The 25,495-nt window shown below is 37.6% G+C and overlaps 1 pseudogene; it reads left to right on the forward strand.

Annotated features, from left to right (window-relative positions):
- The window catches only part of LOC129753199 (uncharacterized), a 91,905-nt pseudogene extending 68,342 nt beyond the window's left edge, over positions 1-23,563 (forward strand).
- Positions 23,564-25,495: the final 1,932 nt, after the last annotated feature.

Raw genomic sequence — 25,495 nt, forward strand, 5'->3', positions numbered from 1 at the left:
ATTACTCAGAACCTCGCTTTAACACGTCCGTCCCTCACAAGATGAGATTGAAGAGACTACTGGAAAAAACAAAGGACTGAAGCAACTGTAAAATCACATACAAACGGACCGTACCGACTTTTGGAACCAAAACGTCAGTTCACATTTGATTTCAAAGACATTTTGGTACCAAATTTTCAACCAGATGATTTACCAGAGAATTTATTACAAGATATTTTTCAAGAAGGGGTCTCTCTGATTTTCAAAATGTCATTATTAACAAAAAGGACATCAGTTGACTTGTCGCTTCTAGGGCGTTTATCACCATAGAGAAAAGGTTCCTGTGAAATCGGGGACAAAACACGTCGAAACAGGTGCAAAACAGTTCGATATTACTTATTTGAATTAGATGAAATTTGAATTTTTACAAGATTTCTACAAAATAGTTCTTTAAAAGAACGATTATCTTCAACCTTAAGCATACCATACTTTCAAATACACAATCGGTCAATATAAGGCGATTTTTAGAAAAATTTGTTAAAAAATGGCAAATCTTAACAAAATCTTGGCCAACAAAATTCAAGAAAGAAAGAAAAATTTAATTTCAAGTTTTCATTAAATCACAGCAGCAGCAATCGTATCTTTAATTAACATTAAATATTAAATTAAAGATTAATAAAAACTTATGTTGATTTTAAATTTTTCATAATCTAAAAATTTTCAAAAAAAAGTAAGTTATTAATCGATTTAGCAAATAATTTGAATTAACCCGGCAAAATCCGGGAAATTTTGATCCATATTTGGGGATCCCAACCAGATTTGACTTATCTCGAATTCCTAATTGGATTTATGGGCAAACCTGGATATATCAAGATAATCTGGAATTAACAATAATCAAAGTATAAAGCTATCTACAGCGAAAGATACATTGTTACACCAAAAACTTTTACTGAATCCATAAGTTTTTGATGATTATGTAGCTTTTTAAACATTACTCTTGGATATTTTATCAAAATCATTTAAAAAATAGACAATTATGTTATTGTTTATATTTGAAAAATAGATATTCGGCCTATTCGGCCTATTCGGCCGAATACTTAGCTCCACTATTCGGTGAGCCGAATATTCGGCCTAACGGTTTTTTGGCGGTATTCGGCGCCGAATATTCGGCCGACCGAATATTCGGTACATCTCTAAAATATATTTTCAAGCTCTGCGACCGTCAAAGTTTTTTTACGATACATGTTCTATTTTCGGATGCTGTGAGAGCAAGTCCCCTCGTGTTGGGAAAAAATGGTAGAAAGTTTGACACTTGTAGTACATTTTGAAAATTTTACCATGTTAAAATGTTTTCAAGATTTTTGGGTGTTGTATTTTTACAGCACAGTTTCAATTTCAGCCGTATGTGATAGAAATATTGCAATTTTTACATCACAGCATGCAAAAATAAAACATGTTTTGTAAAAATCCTTGAAGGCCCCAGATATTGAAAATGTTTTTGCATGGTAAAGTTTTCAAAATGTGTTAAAAGTGTCAAAATTTATTCCACTTTTTCCCTAAACGAATGAACTAGCTCTATAGAAGCTCCAAATAGTGGTATTCGAACCTATTCGGTGAAACGAATATTCGGTCGAATATTCTGTCGAGTTTAAATAGAAAATAAAAAAGCGATCATTTCAATTTCCTTCTACAAATTATTTCCATCTAAATGCCGTTCATCCATCTAAAATAAGGCAAAAAATCAAGACATTATTCAAAAACATAAAAGAGGGAAGTAATGTAAACATTATGGAAATTTAAACTTTTTATCGAATCACATCAGCAGCGCTCAAGTCGTATGTGAGGATTAAATAAAAGTTAATGCTCATTTTTAAATTAACTCTAAAATTCATGTTTGGACACAAAAATAAAAACATTAAAAAGGGATTTGAGTTTCATATTGTATTGAGCAAATACTCAGTTACGCCGGTTGGTCCTGCACGAATAGAAAAATTAACGCCATTTTGAAGGCGTTACTTCACATTTCAACGAAAATGCATCAACAGTTTGTTTCATCCAATTGATATTTCTCATTTTTGTTAAAGTTTTAAGTGGTTTTAAGATGATACCGCGTTATTGTAGTAAAGTGAAACCACGTACATACATCCAGAATAACCGTTAACTCGATTTGTTTACATTTGGCAGTTTCGCCCTAATGAAATTTGGCATTAGCTATTTGGAACGCTAGTGACAGTGTTCCTCCATCTGACAGATCTGACCGAAAAACTTTTAGTTATGTATTTTTTCTAAAGGATCAGATGTTTCCTCTTTTTGTTTAATTAAGTCTCTTTAGACTAGACCAATATCTGATGTGTGGTTTTGTTATACTTTGAAACTTCTAATTCAGTATTACCACATATATGTTTATCTTATTTTTGATTTTCTATTTGGATTTCTTTATTCTTTGTTCGATTTAAAGTTTTTTAATAAGCTGAATTTTTTTCAGAACAAGAATCATTCCCAATAAAAATCAGGGTTAGAAATTGGTAACTTTTTAGCAATTTTTTTTTTCACACTGGTCACTCACATGTTGTTTATTTTGATATTTGGTCACCAAAGTCACATTCTTCATTGATTACTTCACAACTGAGCTAATTTTTAAACATGTTTTCTAATTATTTAAAATTCGGATATAGGGGAGGAGCGGGCTATATGCGCATATTAAGCAAAACACTGATTTAATAGAATATCACATCGAATATGTGTACAAAAACTATATCCACGTGTGTAGGCATCTGTTTTCTATACATTGGAGAAATTTTTATGTAAACATTTTCTTTTGTTTTCAAGAAAACGATTTTATTCTAAGTGTTGTCTGAAATGTCGAACCTCAAACCGTGCGGGCTGAATGCGCCTATTTATTTTTTGAACAAAATTTCTGTTTTTGGGCAATATTTCCGTATAATTTCATTGAAACTGCTTGAAAGTAATAATTTCCGTACGACAAAGCTGAAGTTTTATAAAAATCTATATATAATAATAAATCTATATAATTTTATGGAATAAAAAAAAAGTTAGGGTTGCCATACTATGGAGGCAGTTCATTCATGAGAAAACTTTATCAAATCTGTTTTTAGATCTTCAATTCTCTCTTAAGATGCTATTCAGAGCTTAGATTTGAAGGTTCAATGATACAAATCATTTATTCATTCTATTTGACCTGTTATTTTAGGATGGAGGCATTTTACAAACATGATTTTTTTTTTTTTTTTTTTTTTTTTTCCGGGATTTTAAGCCCAATGGGTTTATTCATCCCAAACATACAAACATGATGGGGGCATACAAAAACACTCTATTATTCCACTATATAATCATTATTAAACCTCCACAAAAGCTGAAATATGTTTTATTTCTTAAGTTCATTTGAGTAAGAAACAAAAACCATCCTTGTTTTTGTTTTAAGCTTCTTTACGTATAATTTTTAAAAGTCGAAATATTACATCAAAATGTATCAAAACCTTGTATGATTTTTTAAATTTTTTTGACTTGGTAAATTCATAAAATTCTTTCTTGCCTTATGTTCTAAGCGTATCACCCTCAAAATGCATTGGTCAGATAAGCTGTCTAGTCAGCCATTTCATCAAACAGCCGTAGGGTCATTTAAACCGATTGGCCCATTTAGGAAACCTTTCCCCTATGTCACTCGTTTCAACTTTTTGTTAGCGGTTTACTTTTGCCGCTAAATATTGATTGACCTAGCGTATTAAAAAGTTCACCTTTTTTTGTTCCGCTTATTGGAGGATAGATAAGCTTATAAAAGTATATTTTTAGACACTCCAAAGACACGAATGCCACAAGGATGGTAAAGATTATTGATACAACCTTTTAAAAAAATTCTGACTCCAATACGCTCCATTCGAAAATCTACACTCCTATTGTTTTGTATGGAGGAGTGCGTAATGTTAACTACATTCATATAAAAATATATGAAAATAGCCATAGAATGAATTAGCATTGTAAAGCCGTTTGTTTAGCATTCGATTTAAGTTAGAATTTAAATCGTATAAAAATCTACGTTTGACAACGCTATTTTCTAAAGAATTTTGCGTTTTGATCATGCCAGATTGAAAACTGGTTTTGGATTTACTTCGAACTGGACAAAAAAAAATTAAAAGAATTTACATACAACAACCATGCTAACAGTAATTGATATTTTTAGGCTTTTGTTAGAAATTTTAGTTAACTTTTTTTGTATTGTTCGGCGTAATTTGTGACCCGTACTTCAAAATAACATGAAATTTAAAAAAAAATTATCGATAATTTCACGGTTTGCGTTTTAATGATCGCAGTTAGCGATTAGCGATTAGCGCTCATAGCTTCAAGCGATAACTTTTTCAGCACATTTAGCGCTATTAATTAGCGGTCGCTTACTTTGATTGAGTTCTATTTCTAAATTAAGTTTTATTAGGCATATTACTTTACAAAGTATTTATGTGCCGGGGGGCTTATTTAATTTCATTTTTACACTATTGGGAAGAGGGGGTTGGAAAGGATTAGGATTGGGAGGAGGGGTTGAAAGAGGAGAGTTTGTTTTGCCGTAATCCTTTACGGCAGAGGAAGATGATTTGTTGGTCTCGTTGAGGAGATCATTGCTTTCGGTAGGTACACCATGTGCTCGGCGAGGGCAAGGTGATCGCTTTCGAGGAGGGCTTTCCACAGTAAGTGCTTTCGGTCCAGATTCTTCTGTTTGGTGAACACGTTTCATTTGTTGCTGTTCGGTTCGATTCTGCTGCGGGTGATTTGCGTTCTTTTGTGCTATCCCTGATCGAGTAATAGATGCGTAGCTGGTCGAGTTAGAGTTGGTGCAAATTGTGCGACGGGCTTCTGCTATGGTTACATTTTTTTCTACGCTCATCCTCAAAACGGCTTCTTCTTCTATCCATTTCCTACAGCTTTTTTCGGTGGGTGAGTGATCCGATGATTGGCATGTTTGGCAGAACTTAGTACCAGGGCATCCAGTTGAGTCATGTTTTGTGCTACAACATATGCTGCATGCTTTTTCGAATGTGCAACGTTTTTTGGTGTGATTGTAACGATAACAAAGCTTACAAAGCAGTGGTTGTGGTATATAAACGCGAGTGCGCACTCGAAGCAATCCGAATTGCACGAACTCCGGTATAATTGTTGAATTTATCGTTAGCACCAAAGTTGGTGTACCGACAATACCATCGGGTGTTTTTTTCGTAATGCGGCGAACGTGTGTTATTTTTTGATTCGATAATTCGGAAAGTAGCTCTTCATCTGTCATACCATTAACTTCGTCACATCGCACAACAAATTTTCTGCTATTTAATGTAGGATGTCTTCCAAATTCGATGGGAGTACCATCTTCTAGCTTTTTAAGTAGTAGTAAATGCCTACCTTGGTCTTTATTCCTGATCTTCAGGACGTACCATTTCTTGTTGCGGTCGTAGAAGGCTCCTTCAATTTTTCCAACTTGTTTTTCGATAGATCTTCCAATCAGAAACGGGTTATTTGGTAGATTGTGTCCATCTGCAGCGCGCAAAAATATGTAGTACAGCTTCCCATGCATGTTGGTTGGGTCTAGCCATTCCGGAAGAGTACGTTCCGGCTTATCACCGGGTGACGGACTCATTGTAAAACGCTCACCAAACTTTAATACTCATTTGAAAAATAATTTTAGCCTTTGTTTTCAGCAAGCACCGAGATCGAAAAATCGACTGGTCTTGCTGGAGGCTGAGAAAGAACTGCTTTGATTGAGTTAGCAATGCTAATTTTTCGGTTAGCGATGCCGAGCATTGCTAGTAAGTATTTAGCAGGTTTAACACTAGATTAACGTCAATTTGACGTGTTACTTTATTTTCCTTTCGATTGTGGTAAATTCGCACTCTGTATCTAAATTTGGTAAATCATTCAGAACAAGAAGGAAAGATAATAGTTCTGCCATGTTATATGGCTTAAATTTGAACATTATCCTATTGGAAAAATTATTTTGAGACAAAAATAGAATTGTTCTTCCACGAACCCAGTATAAAATAAGAATTACTTTATACGAAGCACACCTGCGCAATGTCGATGCTGTAAACTTCGTAAAGCAATAAGCATTATGAAAACTAAGATAATAGAGCTTAAAGCTTCCAAAAATAACATATATCATATCATATACTATATGATGTTGAAAACAAGTGCTGCATCGGAAAATTGCAAAAAGTATTATAACTTTTATAAAGGGCATGGCAAGTAACATTTGCCATGCTATTAATGTTCTTGGTTTAATTGAATTTGAGTTAAACTTGGAAAAAGTGATTCTATCGAATCGAAAAAATAAGTTATTGTATTTCAAAGCTTGTATATTTATAGCCAACATCCAAAAAGGTGAAGATATAACTGAAATAGATTTTGAAATCATCAATTGATTCCATGCTATCTTTAAAAGGATAATAAAAGATAGCATGGAATCAATTGATGATTTCAAAATCTATTTCAGTTATATCTTCACCTTTTTGGATGTTGGCTCCTGAATTTTCTACAGTATTCACAGAAACTTCATAAATGTTTCCAAAATTAAAAATTTAGACGCTATTTTCAAAGTTCATGTCTAAAAATTCACAAATTCTTTTAAATTTTTTGAATATTTTTTTAAAAACTTATTGTTTCATTATTATTAGCAAATGTTTATTGAGATAGTTTTGAATTTACGAATTATATTCTACCTAGAGGATTATTCTAGTTTACTTTCTACGCCTTTTTTTATTCTTTCGTTAATTTTGTACTAAGCTTCTTTAAGTTTCTTGTCGATCTTCTGTCAACATACTGTTGTTAACCTGTTTTCAATCTTGTATATAAGTGTTGTCTGTTTTTTAATGAAATTCTCCCAATTTTTACGTCACGACTCTTAATTTTTCTTTATTTATCTGTCTTTATTCTTTTCAAAATTGAGCCAATCTTACAAAACCTCGAATCTATTTTGAACGTTTCCTCAATCATGTGCTGGTTTATAACTCCAGTTTATTTGAAAAATATTCAATTTAATATGAGTCTTCTTCAACTGTGTTAGGGGCTTCGAAAAAATTTTGATTCGAGTGTAGGGTGAACTTCGAAAATTTTTAGGTTTGTTTTTTTTTTATTAAAAAAAATGGATAAACTCGAAGTTCCCATTGGACTCAGTTGTCGTATTCCTTCGGGGATCTTTCAGTTCTCTATCGCAAGCGTTTCAGAAGTTTAAGATTCTATGGTCGCTATTCCTAAATTATTAAAACTCACTTAAAATGATCTTCTTGGTCCAACATATGACTTTTTACTAGTAGAGCTTGTAAACAAACGTTGTTTCTACAAGCAATATTGTCTTATAATCGTTCTATAGAAATTTTGGAAATTCCTATTGAGTTAGTTTTTGACTTGATCTGGTCACTATTTTTCTCATAATTTTACTTAAAAGTAACTATTTTTCTCTACGATTTTTGCCTTATGGTCGCTTCTAGCCTTGCACAAAGCAGCAGTTTTCAAATTTGCGCTTCTTCAGTCCGTCTTATTAACCGTAACTGGCAACATTTCGAAACAAACAAAGCAGCAACTTTTCAAATCTGCACTTTATAAGTTCGGCTTATCTACCGGAACTGACATTATTTCAAAACAAACAAAGCAGCAACTTTTCAAATCTGCGCTTCTTAAGTTCGTCTTATTCACCGGAACCGGCTTAATTTCGAAGCAAACAAAGCAGCAGCCTTTCCAATCTGCGCTTCTCCAGTCCGTCTCATTAACCGGAACTGACATCATTTCAAAACAAATAAAGGAGCAACTTATTGAATCTGCGCTTCCTAACCTAGCAAACTTTTTTGTAGGTGTATTTCTCAACAACTTTGTTAAAAGTTTATATACATTATAGAATGATCGTATGAAACACGAAAAAACAGCAATTACCTACCAAAGAAGAGGCAATATACATACAAAGAAAGAATGCAAGAGAGTACAAGTTTTTTCTCTCAGCGCTTGCGAACCGTTGCCAGCGACAATATTTGCTGCTTCTGTCATTGGGCAATTCCTGCTAATACACTATCTGATTTTTAGCAATCTGGTTGCAGAGAGAACATCAAAGCTATTCTCTCACTTGACCCCCGCGGGAGAAAAAAAGGAACGAAATCGTCTTCAAAATCTGCAAACATGGCGGACTTTTCATCATATGCGAATAAATGGTTTAATTTATTCCGAGTTCGAGTAACGATTTTTACGACCTTTTACTTTACTTTTACTTTACTTTTACGTTTTTCATGACTTCAGCTATCATTTTTAATGCGATTTCATGTTTGCTGGGCAGTTCGCCTTATTTACCGAAACCGGCACCATTTCAAAACAGACAAAGCAATAGCATTACCAATAGGCGCTTCTTCAGTCCGTCATATTTATCGGAGCTGGCACCATTTCAAAATAAACAAAGTTGCAGCCTTTCAAATCTGCGCTTCTTCAGATCGTCTTATCCACCGGAACTGACATCATTTCCAAATAAACAAAGCAGCAACTTTTGTAATCTGTGCTTCCTCAGTTCTTCTTAAATATTTACCGGAACTGGCACCATTTCGAAACAAATGAAGAAGCAACTTTTTAAGTCTGCGCTTCTTTAGTCCGCCTTATTTACCGGACATGGCGTAATTTCAAAATAGACAAAGCAGCAGCATTCCCAGTCTGCGCTTCTTCAGTCCGTTTTATTCACCGGAACTGGCATCATTTCGAAATAAACAAAGCAGCAACCTTTCTAATCTGCGCTTCTTCAGTCCGTCTTATTTACCGGAACTGGCATCATTTCAGAACAAACAAAGCAGCAACTGTTTTAATCTGCGCTTCCTAAGTTCGGCTTATTTACCGGAACTGACATTATTTCAAAACAAACTAAGTATTAGCCTTGCCAATCTACGCTCATCGTACCAACTTCGCCATGGTCGTGAACTGACGGATTATCTGAATAATAAAATCAGAATCTCACTTTAACACGTCCATCATTCGCAATTGGACCAGTAACTGATTTGTGTTTTGGTTTTCACTTTGAAGCTTCTATTTTAGTGTTGCCACATATTTATTTTCTTTATTTTTATGACGTTTATTTTTATTCTGTACATTCTATGTTATACCACCTATCCTGAAAACGATGTTCTCATTATCGATGACTGTAAACAGCCTAAAGTGGGTTGTTTTCTTTCTAAAGGAGGAAAACGGTCACTCGATCTTTTTTTTTTGTAAATCTTTATTTGAAACGGTTCATACCTTTAGGTTTTAAGAAGCCAAACTCGTTTTTTTGTTTTTACATTATTTTACTTAGCTTAACACACGATCTTTGTTTTATAAGAAAAAATGGGACATTTTCTACTTTGATCAAGCAGAAGTGGTTTTCAATGTAAACTGATTTCGTTGCTTTTTTCCCAAATATTTCACGCTATTGACCGGGAATCTGAACCTTAATCTTCGAATACGAACGATGCTGCAATGAAATTCTTCCAGATCTTTATCTGACCCATTCCAGCGTGACGTCACAACGTTTGCAAAACAATTTTTTGGTATATTGTATATAAGTTTTACAGGTCATATCGCACATTGTTGAAAATTGTACATTATAGGGTCAAAATTTAATTCTCTACAATTTGAAACCAAAAGTATTTGTATAGAATAAATAGTTAACAAAATTTAAGCAAAAGGAATCGTGACGTCACAACGCGCCTCTTTTCCCACTTTTCAATTTTTTTTACAACGTCGCAATTATCTACTCTTCTATTTGATCAAATTTTATGAAAATTTCAGGAAAGTATCGATTCATTACAACCAACAAATAGCTGTTTTTGATTTTTCCAAATTTCGATGTCAATTTATTTTAGAGCGATTCAGTTCCGTGACGTCACAACGGGCAATTTAAAAAAAAGCAGGGTTTTGCAAAGCGTTGTGACGTCACGAAATTTTATGGTTAGCTACATGAAATAAATCAAAGTATAATCTTAAAATGAATACTTGATTTACTTAAAATGCTTAAAAACTTAATAAATAATGTGATTTGGTGATGAAATCGATCCATTTATTCCCAAAAATTAAAAGGATAATTTTTGGGGGCCTTTTTAATCTCATATAAGCAGATAAGGTTTGCAACACTGCTCACATCAATTTTATTCGAAGTTTTTTTATGCGACCATGTGAATATTATTTAGGACAAAACTAAAACTAGGAAATATTTATTCGTAAAAGCGTTGAAATGTGTTTCTGATTGTTTTTAATCTTTAATTGCAAAGGAAAGGAAAAATCAATGATAATATCAAAGCCTTCGATCTTTCCAAAGATAGTTAATCGAAACTACATAGAGTGCCTAAATTAGCCATCTAATGAAAATCTTATAAGTTGCAAGCTTAAATAGATCCTAGGCCTAACACCAAGTCCAGTGCCAAATTTGGGGATTGGCCCACGGAAATAGAGGGCACAATGAGCCTAAAATTTGTATGGAATTATGAGGAATTGGGTTTGGGAGGACATTATTTAAAACCAAGTTGCACCAATTTCTGAAGTTCCTATCGGCTGGTTTGTTTTAATTATAGTCATTCACAAAACTTCCATTATGACAAATAGTTTATCTCAAGATCCCATTTCGACAATGGTTTAGTTAAAAAGGTTTTTGAGTTTCAAAAATTAGCTTTTGATGGGTCAAATACAAAAAATACATGAATGATCGTTAATCGACGCTAATTTTGAACGTTATAGCTGTTTTATGATAACTCTAATCGAAACGCGTTCCTCAGATGAAATATTGTCATAATCAAAGCTTTAAAATACTTAAATTAAAAGAAAAAAATGGTTGATAAAGACCTAATTTATTGACGAAAAACGGTTTTTTTTATCATGCCGAACAAAATCTACATAATTCCATACAAACTTCAGGTGTGTTGCGCAACCTCTCCCCTTAGAATAATCTTACCCAAATTTTGCATGAGACCTTGTGCTAGTACATATTTGAATTTATTAAATTTTGTAATTCAGTTCAAAGTCTCTTTTGTGAGATTTTATGTGAACACGGGGTTCGATTTAGATTTTCTAGTGACATTCTTTGAGGTGGAAATTTCAATAAAAGCAGTTTTCTGTTAAAATAATTTAATTAATTTTATTGTTGTATTTTCTATGAAAATCTTATGATTTTTTGAATAAAAAAGTTAATCTATCAAGTTTACCAGTTTACCAGGTTTTTGAATCTCATTACATTTATTTCATGGAACTTATTTTGTTTGAACATAATGCCAGAAAGAAATAGAAGCTTCTAGCGGTGTTTTTCATTCTAACATAGTTATATGAAGAACTTGATCTTTAACAAGATTTTTATTCAAATCACAGATAACTACCATCATGTCACCATCTACCGCCCAGACACCATTTACCGCCCAAAATCACCCTTTTGTTTGTATTTTGAAAAAACTGGGATGTTTTCTCCAAAAATAAGACCTGTGTTCTGTGTCGGCATAATTGTTCGATCATTTCACTGAAAAAACATCACTTAATTATGCCAACTATAGCCAGAAATTAAATGTTTAGTTTTTGGTTTCCGGTCAAATTGTTGAATTCGACGCCTGTTAGCGAACTAAGCATTACTGTACTCCTAGGGCAAAATGGGTTTTTGTTTTCAAGATAGTACCTATTTGACCTAAAATCGACTTGAAACGATAGTTTTATTTTCGTAGAATAGATTTGCATCGAAAAATTTCCGATTTTTTCAATAGTTGTTGTTTTTTGAAGCGTTTAGTGATGGGCGGTAATTGGTGTTTAGAAAAAAGTGTGGGTTCCTAATGACCGGTCACGCACAATTTCTTTGTTTTTAACGCATGTATTGTGTCAAATGTGTAAATAATAAGAAGAATTTAGTTCGAGTATGTTAGAAAATGATGTTTTATCGCTGAAAGTAACCGGTTACTTGAGGCTGTTTGCCTGGAATCATCATTTTGTCAGTCAACGCACTTTGTTACAATTTGTCAAAAATTTGCGGGAAAAATTTCAAAAAATGTATTCTCTCAAGTTCCTCAAAATGCTTTTGACAGCTCGTTACATGGAAAATACTAAAAAGAACAGTTTCCGTGTTGTTAGATAGTTTTTCCTTAAGAAAACCTTATTGATACCCAAAAAAGTCGAGTGGGCGGTAATAGGGCCAGTTGAACACCTCAAAATTTAGTTAATTGTTTTGAAAAGCGCACATTTTTCGCATTCCACTTAATTTTTAATTGAAAGTAGAGCAGTTTTGAGATGTATTGGAAAAGAAAGCGAATAAAAATCTGCCGTCGTTTTTTTATTACACATGTTTGAAGTTGAAAAACCGCTTAACTGGGCGGTAGATGGTGACATGATGGTATCTGCTTTATGATTCACAAATATTCTTTTACAAAATCGATGAGGATTTCATTTGTTTGATAGTTTCTTTATTCTTGAATCAAGCGTTTTTAGGCGCTGTTCTATATGTTTTATTAGAAATGTTTAAAAACAACGAAGTTAATGAAAAAAAAATGTTTCTTTGAAAACTTGATACTAAAATTCGTTTATTGTAGCACATTGTTGTGTTGAACTTGTATTGAAGAAATACTATCATAGTGATGAAGTAAAAAGTCTTGAACGTTTTCGAAAAAAAGCAAATAAATTTTCGTGACGTCACAACGCGTTCTTTACCCGGGTGCAACTCACAACCTGCTAAACCGATTTTCAATCTAAAAATTGCATTAAATTCCACTGAAAAAGTTTGAAGAGCCCTCCAATTTTCGACAATATGTGAAATTTCAGTAAATCATAAATTTAAAAACAGTAGAATTTTCGTGACGTCACAACGCTTAAAAATAGATACCTTTATCAACGACTCTAGAGCGTAAACTTGCAGTAACTGTTATTTTTCTTATATCATGCTTAAAAGATGGTATTTGTACCATCATTTTGCAGTAATTTGTTTTGACATAGCTAGATTTTTGACAAAGTTATGTTATAATTAAAGTATATTTACAAAAATCAATTTATTTTCATACTAAAATTTTTAAATTTCAACGTTAACATACTCAATTCTAAAAAAAGTTAGCTGAAAATCTTTTAATGGAAAATGACACTCAAGAAATAATCTTTTTGACGCTATGTCATTTATATTTGGATAATGAAAAATAAAAATCGGTTCTCCAGTTGAGGGGTGCTTGGAATGGGTCATCTACATTTTCACTCGTCATAAACATAAAGTTTCTGCTTTTCAACCATAAACCTGTTGACATTTACGTCCACTGTATAAAATTTCTTTGCCATAAGATGCCAAACTGACATACTCTACAGGCGATTGTTCACTAAATATTGGGAAAATTTCTGGAGTTGAAAATATGGAAGATCTGGGTGTTTTTCTTGACAAATGGCTAGTTTTTAAAATTCAAATCAGTTTTATTCTCTATAAAACTTCTTCCCAGCAAATATTTTCGTAGCTATATCCTAATGCTGTTTCGATAAACGTTCCATATACATTATAGAATAATCGTATGAAAGTTGAAAAAACAGCATTTACCTACCAAAGTCGAGACAATATACACAAATAAATTTCGTTTCTTTCTAAAGCGACGAGAACTACACCAATTGGACGTTATACGACAGCTTATTCGTACCTATAGGAAGAATTCAAGAGAGCGCAAGATTTTTCTCTCATAGCCTTGAAATCGTTGCCAGCGACAATTTTTTCCAGTTCTTTCAATGATCAATATCTTTCAAATCAGAAAAACATGACGATGATTTTCTAAATTGAAATCTGCAATGGAGCAAAATCATATCAATCTTTCTATCATATCCGATTTAACACGTTCGTCGCTACGCTCATTTTTGGCAGTTTTACTTGCCAAAAGGCCCAAAAAATTCTCGGAGCGACAAAATAAAGAAGGAGAGCTACCAGCTTTGCAACGTGAGGCTAAAATGAGCGGCTTACTTGAGTAAGACAGTTTCACACGTTTTTGATGAGACGGGGCCTCCCAGGTAATACACCCGTCACCCGAATATGGGTCCCATGGCGACGAACGTGTTAAACTGACTTCAGACGACTTTCCTCAAATACGCTTCTGCTGCTTGATGTCCATTTTGAGGCCATCCAAAGGCTGTATAATGATTTGCCAATTTGTGTTGCTTACTGGTAGTATTTTCAGAGTGACTTCATCAGGGTGGTCATAGAAAGGAGTTTTTCTCCGCTTTCAGCCCTTGAGGGCTAAAATTGCTCCTGAGCCAAATGCTTATTTTGAAGTTAACTGGTCAACTCTTAAGGATCGCTCTACGACGCTCACGTTCTTATGGGTATTTTCCTTGATTTGTTTTAACGAGTCTTCATAAATCAATTTTCCAGCTCTAACTTGAACAATTGGAATCCGATTGTTGTAAAAATTTGGTTAAAGTTTCCTTTAGATGTACTTATTACAAATGCTTGAGGACTTCAAGTTGCAGCTTCTTTACAAAGCATAAGTTTTTGTCGCTCGTAGTTACTTTAAATATTTTTCTTCTTCTAAAACCCATAATATTTATAATAAAACTGCAAACGGTTTACTGCAGTAGGTATTCATTCTATTTTTTTCGTTAGAGAGTTCGTTCGCAAAACGGTAAGCTACATGAAAACGTAGAAAAAAAAAACATTTTTATGAATCTAAAATCATTTCTGTTAGTCTATCCATATTTTGGTTGTAATGAATTATGAAGAACCAATAAGGTATCTGGCAACTAGTCAATACTCAACAATCGGTTTGTCATCCTTTCTCAACTTCATACTTCGTACAAATTTGAAGCAGAGTATCTTATTGTTGAAGCAGATATTTTTATTTATTTAAGTTTTATATTTAATGGTAATCAATAATCCCGTTTCGTTTCTAATGCATTTGTCGGAATTACCATTTCATCATTCGATTACTACCACGGTCACCAACTTAAAACCAAAACCAACCATTTTTGCTACCACCACACTCTTACAACGCTGTACTACCACCAAAAAACAAACGCGAATATCATCCCTGGGCGCATCCGGGTGGGCGGACATTTGGGCTGAACCCAAAAAAAATAACCCGTTTCCGGTTGATGTTTTTCGTTCCTTGAAAATTTAGCGTCTCGTTTCAAAAGACGCGACGCCATGCGTACAACCAGCACGACCGTGGCGTGGACTACACCGGGCACTCGGTTAACGAGCCGGCCCAAGGAACCGTGGACTTTAAACAGTGGACCAGAATCACGAGGTACTAGCCCCCCTACAATCTCTCACTCTCTGTTTAAGGTTCTTCTCGTTACCGAATCAAATCAGTACTAAAGTTATGCATTCCAGTTGTTGCTAACCACCCCCATATAAATGTGTCATTTCTAGAAGGAAAAACCACAATAACCAAACTCATCCGATATCAGGTACTCCTATATACGATAGCGTATCGGTGGGTCCGTGTTTAACAGTTCTTGTTTCATAAGTAAAGGTTCACAACCACACATGTGCACTAATTGTTCGAATTCCATGTTAAAGGTCACGAGGCAAAAGATTCGATATACCCATTGAGTCTTTCACTGCCGCAAAGTTTAAAACCACATGTTAATGTCACCAATAACCAACCATGTTTAGATCTCTGAGGTGTACCTGGCCATCGCGCAGTCCTGTGCCAACAATTTTATCAATAAACGTAAGAATAACAACAATCCCTCTCCCAGTTTAGGTGCTTTTCAAAGGTAACGTTCAACAGTTGCGCTTTCAGTTGTAAGAAGGTGAGGTGTGGGATTAAGGAATAAGTTATGCTCGATACATGTTCAAAGTTTAACGCTTTTATTGGTACGGCCTGGTGGTAATCATTTGTGAGAGCTGTGTATGGATGCACCAGATCCTGTCCCAGATCTCGAAAGTGTAACGCTATGGTGCACAAATTCAGTAGATCGCCGCTCAGTCGCTGTGTGAACAGTGCTTTGTACATACATATTTTAGATCTTTTAAATTCTACACCGCCTATATGTATATATTATGTACAAAACTGTACATTTAGTTGAAGACAGCATTTTCGAAGGACTAATGACTTCTGTTTGAAATTTTAGAGGAGAGAAATTGTACGTGACAAAGGATAAACGAGACAAAAAGAAGAAACCCTGGCTATGTTGGGTTATCGGGCTGGGAGTTCTACTAGCTATTATAATCATCGGTATACTGGCAGGATCGGGAGTGATCTTCAACGAGAATCCAACTCCGGTAGAGTCACGCAATTTCGCCGAAGGAAATCCAGTGGCAGCAGCCGGAGTCTTCGGAGCAGGATCGTCACGACAGCAAAACGCCTCAACATCTACTTCCACGCAATATCCATCAACTCCCTCGCCTCCCAGCTCAACGGTGCCTCCAATACCTCCGACAACCGAGGAAAACATCGTATACGTACCGAATACGATCGAAGGCCAGATCACCCTAGCCAATTTGGAGTTCTTGGATGACTACCGTGATCGTAACAGCTCCGCGTATCAGGTTCTGGTAGCAGAGCTAGAGGAGGAAATCAGGGAAAGTCTTCAGCTGCCACTACCCCGTGATAAGTTCTACGTGAAGATCATGAGTTTGAAGTGAGTTTCTACCTTGAAACCTTATTCAACATTTCACTTCTAATCGATATTTTGTTTTCAGACCGGGATCCGTGGTAGTGGACTATCGGCTTAGTTGGGACAATTCTACAGTATCGCTAACGATGGACACCTTGCGGGAAAGGCTAACCGACTATCTTGCCGACAATGGGAACTATCTTGCCACCTATATCGTTCCCACCAATACGATCAGGGTTGCCAGGCTGCCAGATATGTGCGCCTCCGGAACGTCCGATATGAAGTAAGTTGTTTGTACATTGGGTTACTTGGATGAAAACTAGCTGACAGAATTCACCGAGAGAATTCCACTTGGGACTCTCCAGAAAGAGGTCACTCATTTTTGTTCGCTATCAGATTGATCAATAATGACGACAACAAGCACTCCGCGAGAGTCTTGTACTTTTCATCGAAACGTATAAAAATCAAGGAAAGAAGATTACAAGGGACCGCTATAGGAAACAAAATGTGCACGTGAGCACTGTTAACCGGATCCTGATATCCCAGAACGTCATGCTCAAGACCGGTTGTAGCCGTTCACTAAAGAGCATGACGATGTATAAAAAATAATCTCTTAAAAAGCTGTTAGACTTCAAGGATGATATGAGTTTGCATGACGTGTTAATGTGGAAATGAGAGCGTGCGAAATATTTGGCCATTGTGGTGTCACGCACACTCGTGCTGTCCAGCCTTGCAGCATTACAGCCTTTTCAGAAATTCTGTTTTCTCATTCATCACGACCATGTCTCATTAGCGATCTTCTATAAGACGTTTCGGTGTAGCAGGATCCGATAAATAGTGGTCATGAGCACGTTATCGTGCTGAGTGTGGCCTATAGTTTTGTCTCCTAGACTTTCATGCGTATTAACACGTTCGTCGCCACGCTCATTTTGGTAGTTTTACTAGCCGGGCCAAAGAAATTTTCAGAGAGAGAAAGCAAAGGGGGAGAATTCCCATATTTGAAACTTGTGGCGAAGCTGAGCGGCTAACTTGAGTAAGAGAGCGTCACACGCTTTTTGATGTGACGGTACCCGTCATCCGAATATGGGTGCCGTGGCGACGAACGTGTTAACAAAGCACTCGCGGAGCGCTTGTTGTTCGATGCCATCTCTAATCAAATTGATCCAACTGACAGCAACACGATTGACACATGCCTATGGAGTACAATTTTCTCTGAATGACCTCAGTTTTTGAAGTTCCTTTCATTTTTTTTACATGAAGATATTCACATCACTTTCATTTAAAATTGAGCCCTAGATAACAGTACAAAATCGTTTATTTAATTTTTATTTTTAGTTGCGAATTCAACTGCCAGTTCAATGCTCGGCTGGGTGATTTCATGTGCGTCTGTCCACCGGGAATGCTGTTGAACAATGATGATGGAAAATCATGCTATCGGCCTGTTCCGGCTCTACAACCCCAGCCTGCTCCTGAGCCGGCACCGAAATCGGTTGAGGAAGATGATGATTTCTTCAAGCTAGACGATTTCAGTGATTTTTCATCATCTAGCAAACCGGAACCATCCAGTGAGCCAGAACCTGCTAGTGAACCGGAGCCATCCAGTTCTCCTGAACCGGAGCCTTCTAGCTCAGCGGAACCGGAACCCTCAAGCGCGGCTGAACCTGAACCATCTAGCTCAGCGGAACCAGAAGCAGAACCAAAACCGGAACCTACCAGTGAACCCGAGCCTGCTAGCGAACCTGAACCATTGAGTGAACCTGAGCCATCGAGTGAACCTGAACCATCCAGCTCAGCAGAACCGGAGCCATCGAGCTCAGCTGAACCTGAACCTTCTAGCGCAGCCGAGCCTGAACCTGAACCTTCAAGTTCTCCTGAACCGGAGCCATCAAGTGAACCCTCTGCCGAACCTGAGCCAGCTAGTGAACCTTCTGCCGAACCCGAACCGGCAAAGGATTCAGAATCGCTAAAAGAGCATCCAACAACGAAACCAACACCAGAACCTTCAAGTGAACCCGAACCAACGAGCGAACCGGAACCAGCCAGCGAACCTGAACCATCAAGTGAACCAACAGCTCACAAAGACACAACTTCAACCACAGAATCGAATCAGTTTGGTAAAATCATGCAAGATCCAACGCCAGCTAGTGAACCAGAACCCGAGCCTACGAGTGAACCGGAGCCATCTAGCGAACCAGAACCTTCCAACGAACCAGACAAGTCCTCTTCGAATCAATCTGCTAAGATAGGATTCGCAGAATCGAGCAGCACAACACCGGAGCCAGAACCTACCAGTGAACCAGAGCCCAGTTCTGAGCCAGAGCCTTCAAGCGAACCAAATCCAAAGGCAGAAGTTGAACAATTTAAAAACCTACCTGAAGAACACACAAGTGAATCTTCAACCACCGAAGCGGACCTAGGAAAGCTGCGATCTTCTACTGAAGGTTCGTCCACAACCTACAGCAGCTCTACCAATGCCATCGAAGAAGAGCATACGGTCCCTGTTTTCGTCAACGGTGGCTCATCTTCGACCACACTGCATACTGACGTTAGCACAGAGTCATTCTCAACGACTAGTGTTAAACCGTTCTCGGAAACACCAGCCCCGGTAACGGAAAACATTGTTGACGATACTCCTCAACCTTCCGTTGGAACCTACCTGATAGCTGCTAAAACCACCAAAACACCCAAAGAACAGATGAACATCTTCGATGGACGAGCGTTGAACAGCGAAGAAACTGAAACTACCTCAGAATCACCCTACTCAACCTCTAGCCCAATCATGCTGGAACAATGGCGCTCATCAACAAGCTTCTCCACTTCAACTGAATCGCTCGATCAGGCAAAGGAACCCGAAGAAGACATGTCCCCGTTCTTGCCGAACATAGAATTCTCAAGCGCCAAAAACCGAGGAACCTACGCCGTGACGGAAACCATTCTGGAAGCAGAGACGGCACCATCCATACTCACGCACGTTGACCAATCCCCTTTCTTGCCAGAAATTGAAAACAATTCAAGCTTGGTTAACCTACTGCACGAAGGACTCGATCGACAGGAAGGTTTCGAAAACGAATCACAGCAGCAACATTTCCTAGACGTTTTACCACTCGTAAAGGACGGTGGCCGAAACGATTACAAGAAACAGCTGGATACTGAAATTACTAAAATCTTGGTTGCGACTACGATCCGTACCTACGAACCAACGACGATAGAATCCGTTGAAGACCTGTTTACCGCGGCCAGTTCGAGAAATGTTGTCGAACAAACCACCAACGTCGTCGACGACTCAGCGGCATTAACCAGTACCGAGAAGGACGTTGAAGAAACTACGCTTGGGAAGCTCGAAACAAGCAGCAGCGCTCAGCTGAAGGAAGCAACCACGACGGAACATGTTGAGGAAAGGCCTGCTACGATGGTAATGGAAGAAGTTCATGTTTCTCCGAAGGAAGAAGTTGAAGAGCTGTACAACTCTGAGAAGTCGAATGAAAAGTTGACCTCTCCCAAGAAGGATGTTGAACTTGTAACGGATAATAAGGAAATAGTAATTCACTCCACCGAACCTGTGACCGAAATGGACGTTGATGAGAAGGCAACTACAATGCGTGTTGTAGCGAGTTCAGCCAGTCAGCCAGCTAAGCTTGAACTGGAAGAGGAGCGGTCTACTACACTGAAAATGGAAACCGAAGAAGAGGAATCCAAACCAGTCAAAGTGGTAGCTGAAGCAACAACAGTCAAGGAAGTTGAAGAGACAACTGCCCACACAGCAGAAAAAGCTGCTTCATCGACAACCGAGGCTGGAGATAACGCAAAACTGACGGAAGAAACCAAAAACTCAACGATTGAAGTCAAAGAACCATTGCCTACTACAACCGCTAAGCAAGTAACCTTAACGACCGAATCAACAACGACAAACTCCAAGCAAGACATTCTCGAGAAATCATACCAAGACCTAGACGAAAACAACGACATTTCGGAAAACGATTTAAAAGTTATCCCTCTAGAAAAGAAAGCAGACCGCTTCAAAGAAACACCACCACCGGATCCAACGACGTATCAGCCTCAAAACAACCAGGAATCCACCTTCGAAACGACTACCGGTCATTTTTTAGACGAAACGACGTTTCATTTGATTAGATCAGAACGATCGAATGGAACGTCGTTAAAGCAGACCAGAAATTCTGAAACGGGACCTATGAGCGATGTTGCGGGGCAAACCAGCACCACCATGTTTACGAAGTGTGCCGTCGGGCAGTTTGAGTGCGTCAATGGAACCTCGATCAAGGACGGTTCTTCTTGTATCCAGCGATCGGAACGGTGCGATTCGGTGTCGCACTGTTCGGATAACTCGGACGAGCGGGATTGTGAGAGGTTAGGATGTCCAGGGCATTTCCAGTGTCGAGATGGTTTCTGTTTGGCTCGGCATCACGTGTGCGATGGTATTACTCACTGTAACGATGGAAGTGATGAGGTGGATTGTAACGAGTGGCAGTGCAATTTTGACGAGATTTCCTGTAATCCGTCGAATGGAGGAGGTGGACCATGTTTGCCGGCATTGTGGAAGTGCGATGGACGGGATCAGTGTGCGAATGGATTTGACGAAACGAATTGTCCGGATACGTGTACGAACGATGAATATTTCTGCGTTGGTCAGCGAAAGTGTATACCGGAAGCGTGGCGCTGTGATGGAAAGACGGATTGTGCAGGGGACGAGGATGAGCGACTGTGCGATTGTCCGATGGGTAACTTCCAGTGTAGCACCGGAGGATGCGTTCCCGGTAATTATGTGTGTGATGGACAAGCTCAGTGTCCGGATTTGTCTGACGAGTGGGCTGTTTCAACGTTGACGATGAAGCGCTGAAAGTACGGGTAGAATCTCAGGAGTTTAGTCCGGTTTGCGGAGATGGCTGGACCCAGGAGTTGTCCAATTCGGTTTGCGCCGAGTTGGGTTACTCGAAGGCGAAATCCTTTGCAGTGATGAATAGCACGGTAGGAAATTCTTTCTACCGGTACGTGAACGAGAATAGCTCAAATTTGTTGAGTAGTTTTGCGCTGACTGTTGGATGTCACAGCGGACCGGTTCAAGTTGAATGCGAACGATATAGTAAGTAATTTTTGCCTTTGAATTCATAAAAGTGATTAATAAACAATGTTATTCTACCTTGTTTCAGCTTGTGGAAGTGATGGCATTACTCCATCCCTGGAGCAACGGATAGCGGGAGGAATTCATTCCGATCCGAATCAATTGCCAAGTCTGGCGTTAGTCTATAGCAACAATGCAGCAATCAAGTGCACCGCTAACATAAGTAAGTTTTAGTTTTAAGTATTATTTTTTTTACTAAATTTATTTGTTGTTTATTGGTAAGTACAGCTTAACGAGATTATCCTTAAGAAAGACCTTTTTACAGGTTGACCCTCTAGTTATTGCTAGGAAATTACACCTGATAGATTGCACTGCCGTTGGAAGCATAATTGTCACATGTTACATTCTGAAAATTTCTACTTTTTGGTGTCAAGAGGACTCGCTTGTCATATATTGTGGCTTACGGTTCTGAAAATAGCTTACCACCAGTATCTTTCCTTTATTTATTTACATAGTAAATAAATAAAGGAAAGCTTTCCTGATTTGGGCAGCAAAACAAGCTAATGCCGTTTCTAAACTTCTGGAAACATCCTTTCCTCAATACAAATTAGCAGTGACAATAGGAACTTTTTGGGAAACTTCATAGTCGCCGCCTTAACTGCAATGTTCGGGATACCATCTGGACCCGGAGCCTTTTTCAGCTGATTTTGCGATGTCATGCAGTTTTTTCGCCGATATTAACTCCTCCTCGCTCGTATCCCAGTCGTACGGGACTTACGGCCAGCTATTGACATTATGTTGAGGGTACAGCTCTCTCGTTATTTCCCTCAGTTTGTTGAGGCACATTTCAGGTGGTGCGCCACCGTTTTTGTTATTTACCATGACTGTCCTGTAGGAATCACCCCATAATCGGTCATTGGCATCGAGTCAAAGTTTCCTCAAACATTCTTTTTTACTTGCCTTGAAGAGGTTTTTCGCATTTTTAAAAAGCGGCCTGCGCTCGTATCTCTCCGTTTGAGTTCGTGCTCTTTGCATGTTTCGCCTAGCGCAAAGGCGGCTGGAACGCAAATTCGTGATTTCTTCAGTCCACCAATAAACTAGTAGAAGTAGGTTTTGAGACTAACTTTCCACGCCATTGCATTGTTGTGTCTCAAGCACGTGTGACAATTTTCGTCAGGATCTCCGACGACAAGTTGGGCAGGTTTCTCGCTCCCACTTCAATACCTCGACAAAGATATTCCTGTCAAATTGTTTTGTCCTCCAGCGTCGTTTACCTACCTTTACCTCTTCTCTGTATGACTGTGCAATTCAGAGATGCCAATGTGCCTGATTTTTCAGGCGTTGCCTGATTTTTCGAGGCTCTGCCTGACAACCTGATAAGCCATCGATTTTCCCTGATTTTTGAAAATATGCCTGATTTTGCCTGATTTTTGCGAATGTCATGAAAAATGGGTAGGCACTGGAGTAGGTACCATAGTTGAAGTGAAAAAGTGAAAATATGGCTGAATCAAAGCAATCGAAAGATTCCCGTTAATTGTTATTGAAAAAGAGAATTGAAGGGATTGCTTTGATGCAGCAGAATTATTCAACTAAGTAGGCTCACAACACATATTGGAGGGAAAATGTGGAGCGATGACCAAAAAAAAAAAGGTCATCAATTTGAGCGAAATTTCCGTTACTTTTACGTAGCCTGATTTTGCCTGATTTTTATTTCGCAAGTTCCCTGATTTTTGAAAATAAATGTTGGCAACCCTGGTGCAATTCTACCCACACGATAGCGGATCGCAAAGTGATCACTATGAGCGTAGTCCTCTAATTAATTGTCCATCTGGGACTAGCAAATGTGATATCTATAGCGGATTCACGTCCCTCTCTATGGTAGGCCCTAGCATTACCTACGTTCCTCAGGTCCACATTCAGCCTTGCGAGTGCTTCAAGACTCTGTCCTCTGACGTTCGTAAGTGAACTACCCCATTCCTGGGCCCACGCATTGAGATCTCTCGCGATAATAACGAGGCTCCGACCTGTGAGCACCTCGACTCTCTTATCCATCGTAGCACTAAATTTCTCCAAGGTCCACCTTGGCGGAACGTAGCAGCTACAGAAGAAGATCCCATTGACTACTAACGTTAGGTCTAGCTTCTCTTTTATCGCTATCTGTCGCAGAAGCTGTTGGTTTAGGTTGATTTGGATTTCTTCCAACCCCTTGGTATCGCTACTAGCGTGTTTTTTTTTTTTTTTAAAGAGATGAAGGAAAGCCCGCGGGAGTGTAATTCTTTCTGAAATTCTGATCCCGTAGGCACAAAACCTCCTCTCAATTTATTATTTCTTTTTTTTTTCAATAATCGAATTTGGTTTTGGTAGGCACCGTATTCCCCGAACCCCAGCATAAGCCTCGTCTGTTAATTCCCTTGCAGTCAAACGACTTGTGACCGTACTCCATGCATCGAAAGCATACTTCTGGCTGCTGGAAGATTGTTATCTGACAAACTGACCATCCCACCTGTAGCCGCCTGGTCTCGAGTGCTGTGTTGACTGCTTCCACTGCACAGTGGTGCAGAACATCAATCTAGCTGTACGAAATTAATAGCGCCCAGGGATGAAGAGATAGACATTTGATGTCTTCAGCATCATTGTTCAGTATTACAAGGAGCATATTCTAGTATCAAAATTTTTGCCAAGGGGTCCACCGATAGCTAGATAAAAATGCTAACTTTTTTGTTTTTCAAATTAGGGCTTTGATGTCTTCGACAAAGTTGTTTATCTGATCAAAATACTTAAGTTTGTTGAATATGTCAAAGTCCTGTCACATCACCCTCAGGAATTACAGTCAAAATAAAAAAAATCTCTTGAAAAAACAGTTTTTTGAACCTGACACGTTGTAGATTGGATAAAATGGTTCGCTGTCTTTGAAAGAAAGTTGTAACAAGCCACGATCTACAATTCACTCATACATTATGATGGGTTTAGAAGTTGCTGAAGCTCTATAGAAAGCATTTAGTGTATTTTATTGGCAATTTTGGAAGGCTCGTCCATCGAAAAGTGCACATTTTCGCAACACCCCCTTTTTTGTGATTATTTTTTATGATAAGCGAAACCATTTCCATTTGAAATTAGCGCGGAAATCGGTGGAACTAGTAGAGATTTGAATGATTGAAAATACACATTTTATGTAAAAATTACCTATTTTACTTATAGAAAAAAACGTTTAAACATTTAATTGATTAATAAAATGATGCAGTTTTCTTTTATATATTTTGTTTTATTAAAAGGAATTTAAATTCAATTAAAACTTATGACTCCACGAAAAGACAAAAGCGAATTGCTTGTAAGATTGGTTACTTGGATGCAGTTACTTGGAACCAGTTGAAGCAGTTATATTGTAATGATAAAATTCTATTATTCAAATACTTATTTAGTGCTCTACCAAATTTAACATATGAGTTCCATTCATATTTTTTTGGGGTTTAAATGATTTGAAAAATCGAATTTCAATGTCTTTTAATAAAACAAAATTTATAAAAGAAAACTGCAACACTTTAACAATAAATTAAATGTTTTAACGTTTTTTCTATAAGTAAAATAGGTAATATTAACATAAAATGTGTATTTTCAATCATTCAAATCTCTACTAGTTCCACCGATTTCCGCGCTAATTTCAAATGGAAATGGTTCCGCTTATCATAAAAAATAATCACAAACAAGGGGGTGTTGCGAAAATGTGCACTTTTCGATGGACGAGCCTTCCAAAATTGCCAATAAAATACACTAAATGCTTTCTATAGAGCTTCAGCAACTTCTAAACCCATCATAATGTATGAGTGAATTGTAGATCGTAGCTTGTCACAACTTTGTTTCAAAGATAGCGAACCATTTTATCCAATCTACAACGTGTCA

This window comes from Uranotaenia lowii, chromosome 3 (genome assembly GCF_029784155.1).
Source record: "Uranotaenia lowii strain MFRU-FL chromosome 3, ASM2978415v1, whole genome shotgun sequence".
Classification (NCBI taxonomy): Eukaryota; Metazoa; Arthropoda; class Insecta; order Diptera; family Culicidae; genus Uranotaenia; species Uranotaenia lowii.